Below are 7,847 nucleotides of genomic sequence, written 5' to 3'. Positions count from 1 at the left end.
TCTGGTGGTTTATTGGAGATAAGAGTTTCGCAGTATTTCCTGCTTGGGCTGGCTTTGAACTGTGATCCTCAGATCTCAGCCTCCTGAGTAGCTAGGATTACAGGCATGAGCCACCAGCGCCCAGCTTTGTCTGACCTGTTCGTCACTCTATGATCATTTGTAACTAAGATTAGTTTTGCTCTAATAAGACAATTTATGCTGTCAGGGTAAGATGATCTGATTGGTCTGTTCCTACATGGAGCAAGGGTAATGGGTCATGCAGACATTTGTGCCAGTAAGACCTCATTTGGGAAATTTTAAGCTGCAGGATTTTAGAAATAGCTCTTAAGCATGGCTTACTTTGAAACCATTACCTCCACAAAGCTAAATCAGTTAATAAATAAGTACTTAAAAATCCATCACCTTTGGACGTAGCTATAAAGGCTTCAAAGTATGATCAAATTTCAAATGAAAAAGACTTAAAATAGTTATTGACAAAAATTGGAAATGTGCGCAATCGAACAAACAATATAAATTTTTTCCACCATACACAGAATTTTACAGAAATAAGATGAATAGCAAATATGGGAACAATAAGGTTTCCTTGTTACAAATAGGTAATCTAGAATATATGCCTGTCTTAAGATTGCATCATTAACTACTTAAATTTACAAGATACTACATGCTTCAGCAGCTCATCTACCCGAATTACAATACAGAGATTAACATTGCTTTTGCACAAGGAAGATATGAAAATTTGTGAAGTATTACATATTTTTCATTCTTCAGATGCAAGAAATGAAAAACCGTTATTAAAAAGTTGATTACAAATATACAAGTGTAATAATACATGTAAATAGTAGAAATAACAGTTATTTTGTCATCAGCATATTCAATCTTCACCTTTTTAGAAAAGCCTTTACATAACATAACCTTTATAAAACTTTATAAAACATTGTCATTTTATCCCAAAGAAATAAAATTCTATAAGGACCTAGGAATTAAAGGAATCTTAAACTGTTTCCATATGGAAAGCAATCTGAAAGGACACATTTATTAATGAACCTATATATTATAAAACAATGTCGAATTCAAACTATTTTATCTAGAAGAGAAAGAAATAGATTATGGACATTATACAAATAGAATATTAAATATTTTAAAATATACTTTTTTCAGACAAGCACCAGAAATATCTTTAGCTTCTCTACTACTCATTTTAACAGATAAGTTAAAATTATTTCTGATTTAAAAAATCACAAACTCTATAGAAATCATTATTGATGTATACAAACAACTCGAATATATTTTGACATCAAAGTCAGGCAATTCACTTGGAAGAATACCATGGAAACCATGAATTTTTAAAGTAAGATATTGCTGTTGCTTTGTATTGTGAAAATATTTTGTATGAACAGATGGGACGGACTGGCAATTTTGAAATTTAAGAAACTTACCCAAGCCATTAGGACTTAGGAGAACAATTTGTACGGCCTTCCACAACTTCAAAAAGGTAGTGATACATACTTATCCTCTTGGCAAGATCAAATGCAGTTTCTTCCAAGTTGTGCTTCAGATCTGGTTTGTTATAATGGTTAAATAGAAGGAGATCCAGCGTATCTTTGCTATATCTATTCCCAGCAGCAAGATACAAGGGGGTCAAGAGGCCTTTAGTTTGGCCATTGGTGTCTGCATCATGATGAAATAAAGAAGCCACTCTGGTAATATTCCATGTATAAGTACTGTGCAGGGGTGTCCAGCCATTCACAGTTATTACATGAATATCCGCTTTGAGCCACCAACTCATGGACAATGTCTAAGTGTCCACTTTAGGCTTCTCGATGAAGAGGGGTATACTCATCATTATCCCTAGTACTCACATGAGTGACCTTTCTGGAAAGTAGTCTCTGCACTCTAGTAAGGCGATTATTTTCAGCAAAGAAGAAATTTGCTTGAATCAGTCACCATTTTTTTTCTTGCAATTGATAACATTTCTCACTTTTTCCTCTTGTTCCTCAATTTCATCAGAATTGCCTAACCAGAGAATTTGAGTGCCAGTGAGGATGAGCTGTCCATGTATTTCCCCAATAGTTCACATTGCATGAATTAGTCAGAAAAATCCGGTGAATTTTCTGCATCATTTTTTCACTATTATTTATTTTCTCTTTTTTTCATTTTTACTATTCTAAATTATTCTAACTGGAGAGTAGGGATTTGGTAGAGAGCAGAGGAAAGATTTTCCTCCGTATTCAAAGGGACAGACTAAAAATGAGGACCAGTGGTGTCTTCATGGGCAGCTTATTCTAGAAATGAGAAAATAGGAAATAATGTCTTATATGTAAATGAATTGGGAAATGACAGAGTAGAAAGTGAAATGATGCAACTAAAAAATATAAAAGCAAAATAAATTAGGATAATTATGGAGCAATCATATTACCTATGAAAACCATAAGAGGGAGAGAGGCAGATGTGCAATGATCTAGCTAGCCACAAAATCCATCCCTCTGATCAAATTATAGAGCAAATAATTTTATTTTTAAAAGAAATGGAAATAGAATTTAAGATCAGATGTCACCATTTTTTAATTATATTTTCATTATCTTAAATACTTGTACAAGGGTATTTCCATTCAACAAATCAGTTTTTTTTAATATAATGGATCTTTATATAACTTTTCCACACCCTTCCAAACCTCACCCCACTTTAATTTTTTCTAGTTTCATACATCTGCATTGAATATTATACCTTCACTCTCTTCCTCCATAACTCTATTTCTTCCTTTTGACTTCCACTCACATTTTCCAAGTGATAGTTTCCTGGTATTCATTTTGTTGGAGTAAAGTTCAATTTTATAAGAAATTACACCTTTGAAATACTCCTCTGCAAATCGCATGCTTTGGTTAGTATTTTTCTGTAAACTTGTATAAATTTCTAGCTTCCAAATATGAGACAGAACATGGGTCCTTTGTGTGTCTGGCTCTGACTTTGTTCACTTAATATATTTTTAGATCTATTCATTTCTTTACAAATAATGTAACAGTCGTCAAAATGGATGGATGCAATCCAATTGTGTATATGTGCCACACTTTCTCCAACCATCATTCCTCAAAAGGGCATCTGGGTTGTTTCCATAACTTGGCTACAGTGAATAGTGCAGCAGTGAACATGGTTGTGAAAGTGATTTTACTGTAACCTTTTGGAAGAATTCATCACTACCTTTATGGGAGGAATCCCCTAGCCAGTTTTCCAGAGTAAGCACATCCCTCCCTTCATCTTCATCACAATGTATTGCAAGTCCTCAAGAACACAATTCCACCTACAGGTCTCAATAAGCTAAAACCACACTGTGCCTATATTTTTCAATACATTTTTTTCATAATTGTACATATAATTCAGTGAAAACCTTCTATATACTTTCCTAATGTGGGAATGAGGGACATGACAGAGTAAAAGTAAGAAATATGCAATTTAATTAGCTATTATCATATTTAAAATCATTTTCAGGTCTTATTCATACCCTCACATAACATTATTTTAATCTTTATTTGATTACATCATCTAATCCGTAAATTATAACAGGTGAGTTGAAAGCAAAGGCAAAAAGTGTTTTTTGATTTTGACACTCATGTGTGAGGTTGCACAACATGGGCAAATAGATGGATTGGAATCAATAGCTCTTATCCATTTTGTTAATGTAGAGATGGTTTTCCCAAACGGATTCTCGCAATTCGTATTCCATTCAACAACAAGAAATATGTGATAATTTCCTTTGTTTTGATCCTTATTAACTTTTGTTTCCATTTTATTTTATAATGGATGATTTCATAAATCTACTGTAGATACAAAAATATGTTAAAATATTTCTACCCGTATGCATTGATATATACATACACACATATATTACACAGGTTATAATGATAATGAATAACTACAGTAACTGTACAATTTACTAAATTATTAAAACTATCAGTGGCTATTGCCTGGAATCCTGGTTATTCGGGAGGCTGAGATCTGACGATCATGGTTTGAAGCCATCCTGGGCAAGAATGTCCAGGAGCCTCTTATCACCAAACATCCAACAGAAAATCAGAATTGGAACTGTGGCTCAAAGTGATAGAGTAGTAGCCTTGAGAGAAAAATCTCAGGGACATCATCCAGGCTCTTAGTTCAAGAAGTACAATCTACCCAAATAAAATCTATTTAATTTACATCTGTGTAAGTAAAGTATTTCCATCACCAAAATGCAAAACCATGCTCATTTGCAAGGTAACTGTTTTGTCTGAAGTACCATAAAACATTTTCACTTAAGTTGAAAGTATTGCACCATGGGTCCATTCAATCTCTCTCATGCATTTTTCCACTAAAATACTCAAATCTTACAATTATTCCAATTGTTTAAATTCATAGCTTTTTACTTTAATACCCAAATATTAGAGTTTGAATTTAGTGTCGTGTGCCCCCTAAATGGTTGTTTTTACCACTTTGTCATGTCCCAGCCCTAAATAATCTTGATTATTTTTCAGATACTTGTATATGACCTTGGGCTCAGTCCATGTTATGTTATTCTTCCTGGAATTTAGAATAATAGGTGCATAGCATTGTGTACAGATATTTCTGTCCAGTCTGGGCTTTAACCTCTATCCTCACAACAGGAGACTCCCATGTAGTCAGGATTTTCATAAGCTTGTCATAGCTGATATTTTTTTAAGTCTTTGCATTTCCTGCAGGTTCTTGAGTGCTGAATTAATTTGTTTTCTTAGGTTGTTTTGTTTCATTTGAATGTATGTATTGAGTTGTTCCTCACTTTTACTTTTGTTTCTTTCAATCAAGTTCTTACCTAAAGTGCTGAAAAACCAATTCTTCTTTTTCACGATAGTCAAAGTGAACATGATTTGTTCCAAAGCAATTTCAGTAATATTTAAGCACCTTCATATCTATTGATGGTATATAAATGATAAGGGCTGCGAAGGGTCTTTTGATTTTCACAGTAGTCTTTGACATACACAGACAGATCATGACATATATGAAGATAATAAAACTACTGCTGCAAGGAAAGAGAAGAAAAACCTATTATTAATTGTTTGACAGAGGCTTCCCTTCTAGTGAAAGAAATACGTTGCTTGATGCAGGATTCCACAAAATTATATTGCTTGGAAGAAGCTAAGCAATCATCTAATTCTACAGAATTGAGGGAGAAGAATCAAACTCCTAAGTAGTTTACATTTGAGTCAAATAAAAGCATGCTTCTAAAAGAAGAGTTGACTTTAAACATGATGAGTTGTATGTAAATAGCTGCTTAGTTGATTTTGTTAATTTGTAAACTAATACAGGGAAATAGAGTAGAGCAAGATAAAAAAAAGAAATTCATATTAAATACTTGTGTGTGTGTGTGTGTGTACACATGCATGTGTATACACACATGCACATGTGCAAGTGCTCATTCATTCTTTCATCATCCTTAAGCTTCTGTGACCAAGATAGTGGTTTACCAATTGAGTCATTGTTCTACTTCTGTTTTTTTGGAGATAATCACATGTATATTCATGATTGGACTGGCTTTGAATATTGGTCTTCATATCTCATCCTCCAGAACAGCTAGCTAAGCTTATTCATCCTCCAAGTAGCTAGTTAAAATTGGGCCTATCCTCTACGCTTCACTGCTCTTTTATTCTTGTCCTGAGGTGTTCACATTCCTAAGTCATATATATGTCTAGTTGCTTTAAGAAATACTCTTACTGCTTGGCATCAGAGGCTCCCATCTAAACTCTTAACTACTGAGGAAGCTTGACAACAGAATCCAGGCCAAAAGTTTAGTGGACTTTCTTCTCAATCTATAGCTGGGTACATCGGATCATTTCCACCATCCTGCACTATCTACAGGTTAAGATTGGATGGACTGCAGAATCCAGGCCAGCCAAGGTAGGAAGCTAGACAAGTTGGTGTGCAACTCTTATGCCATTGATAATGGTAAGGCTAAAAAGAAAGATCAAGTGCATGTTCTTGTGGAAAGGGAACCCCTATCCTAAAATTAACCACTGATATGACACCAGTCTAACAAAAACAATACCACAAGTTGAAAACACTTTCTCACAATCAAAATAAGTATATACTTTAACATACAAAAACTTAGTACAATCTGCTCTTTGTTCTAATATCAGGTTCATCTAATTATCATGTGATGTGACAGAATAGTTTCTTCATTAAACTTATTATATATTTAAAAAGACCTAGAAAATTCTTTCTCACTTATTAAGTGCCAACGAATGGCAAATTGCCTCATTTCTTACATATTTGATTACCACTATAAATTTATCTTATGATTATTATTAGTAGTAATATATTCTGATTATTACTTTACTTTGTAACAGTTTTTAAATTTTTGGTTTCTCTGTTGAAGTTGAAGTATTTAAATAGTATCATCAAATTATATTACTTGGGTACTTAGGGCAGTTTTTTAAAAAGTTTTTAACTAATGGTTTCTAGTAATTCTGTTTTTTTTTTTTTTTTGGTGGGGTTCTGGTCGTGGGACCTGAACTTTGGGCCTGGGCGCTGTTCCTCAAGGCGAGTTCAAAACTAGCACTCGACCACTTGAGCCACAGTGCCACTTCCAGCTTTTTTTTTCTGTTTATATAAATATGGTAATGAGTACATTTATTATGGAAGGAACATTGTTATCTCTTCCATTGATATTTTTGCACACTCAAAAAAAAACTACTGATGCTTTTCCTGTCGCTATTGTCCAATGGGTACTTTTCTTTCTTTGTTCATGCATTTTTTATTATAAAATTGATATACAGAGGGCTTACAGTTACTTAGGTCAACTAAAGAGTACACTTCATTTTATTTTCTAAATTTCAAATTTTGAACTTATTTCGTTTTGTTTCCTTATAGTAATTCTTTTTTCAGAGATGTAGGATTAGTTAATTTAGTTTTGCATAATTTTAACACATGTAAATCATTCAGACATATATTTTGCTTTCAAAATAGTTAACATGTGAATATTTAAAATTATTTTCTTAAATTTTATACGGTTGGTGAATTTAAATAAATTTATTTTCTTATAGTTCTAAACATATTTGTGAAGGTAACAAATACTGTATTTTCAAGAATCACATACTTTATTAAAAAAGGCTTCATTACATGGTCACTTTTTGGAAATATTTGTACTTGAATTTAAAAAAAAACTGTTTGAGCTGGGCATAATGATTTGTAGTTTCCATTTTTTAACTATGGTGGGAAATGTAAATAGGGTTTGTAATTCGGGAGAGACCAGGAAACTATTAGACCTTATCATAAAATTTCCAGAGTGAAATGATTAGAGATATAGCCATCCGTAGCAAGATATAGAGGACCGGGTTACCATATTCTAAATCTGAGTTAAAACACCAATAACATCAATCTTTTGTCAAAATAAAAGGATACATGTTTCAAAATGTTTATTATTTAAAATTTTTTGAAAAATTTCACGTCTTTTATTATTTAATAATCAATTTACTTAATGTATAAGAATCAAAGTATGTTGTGACTATTTTATTTCTAATAAACTTTTAAATAGTATGAGCAATATTATGATTTCATATACTAAAATACTTTTATTGTTTGTGATTATTTCTTCTGTTTAATATGTTAATAACAATATTCCAAATGTGTGTATGTGGTGTGTGTGTGTGTGTTTATGTGGGTTATTTGTGTGTGTACTTTGAAATGCTTGGGAGATCACACAATTGCTTCACATATGTGAGGCCAATGTTTTACCACTGAACTGTACTGTCTAGTTATAATACAAATTGTGTTTTAAGTTATGACTTTTAAATTTTCATTCCTAGTATGCTTTATCAAAATTATATATGATAAAATGTGATCCATCT

General features: G+C 32.6%; 1 pseudogene; it reads left to right on the top strand.

The window, feature by feature from the left end:
• Positions 1 to 661: 661 nt before the first annotated feature.
• LOC122118420 lies at positions 662 to 758 on the top strand (annotated as a pseudogene).
• The last annotated feature ends 7,089 nt before the right edge of the window (positions 759 to 7,847 follow it).

The sequence above is a fragment of the Dipodomys spectabilis genome, unplaced genomic scaffold (genome assembly GCF_019054845.1).
Source record: "Dipodomys spectabilis isolate Male_0828 unplaced genomic scaffold, ASM1905484v1 ptg000150l, whole genome shotgun sequence".
Lineage (NCBI taxonomy): Eukaryota > Metazoa > Chordata > Mammalia > Rodentia > Heteromyidae > Dipodomys > Dipodomys spectabilis.
Note: the sequence above shows the minus strand (reverse complement) of the source record. Positions and strands in the feature narration are given on the sequence as shown.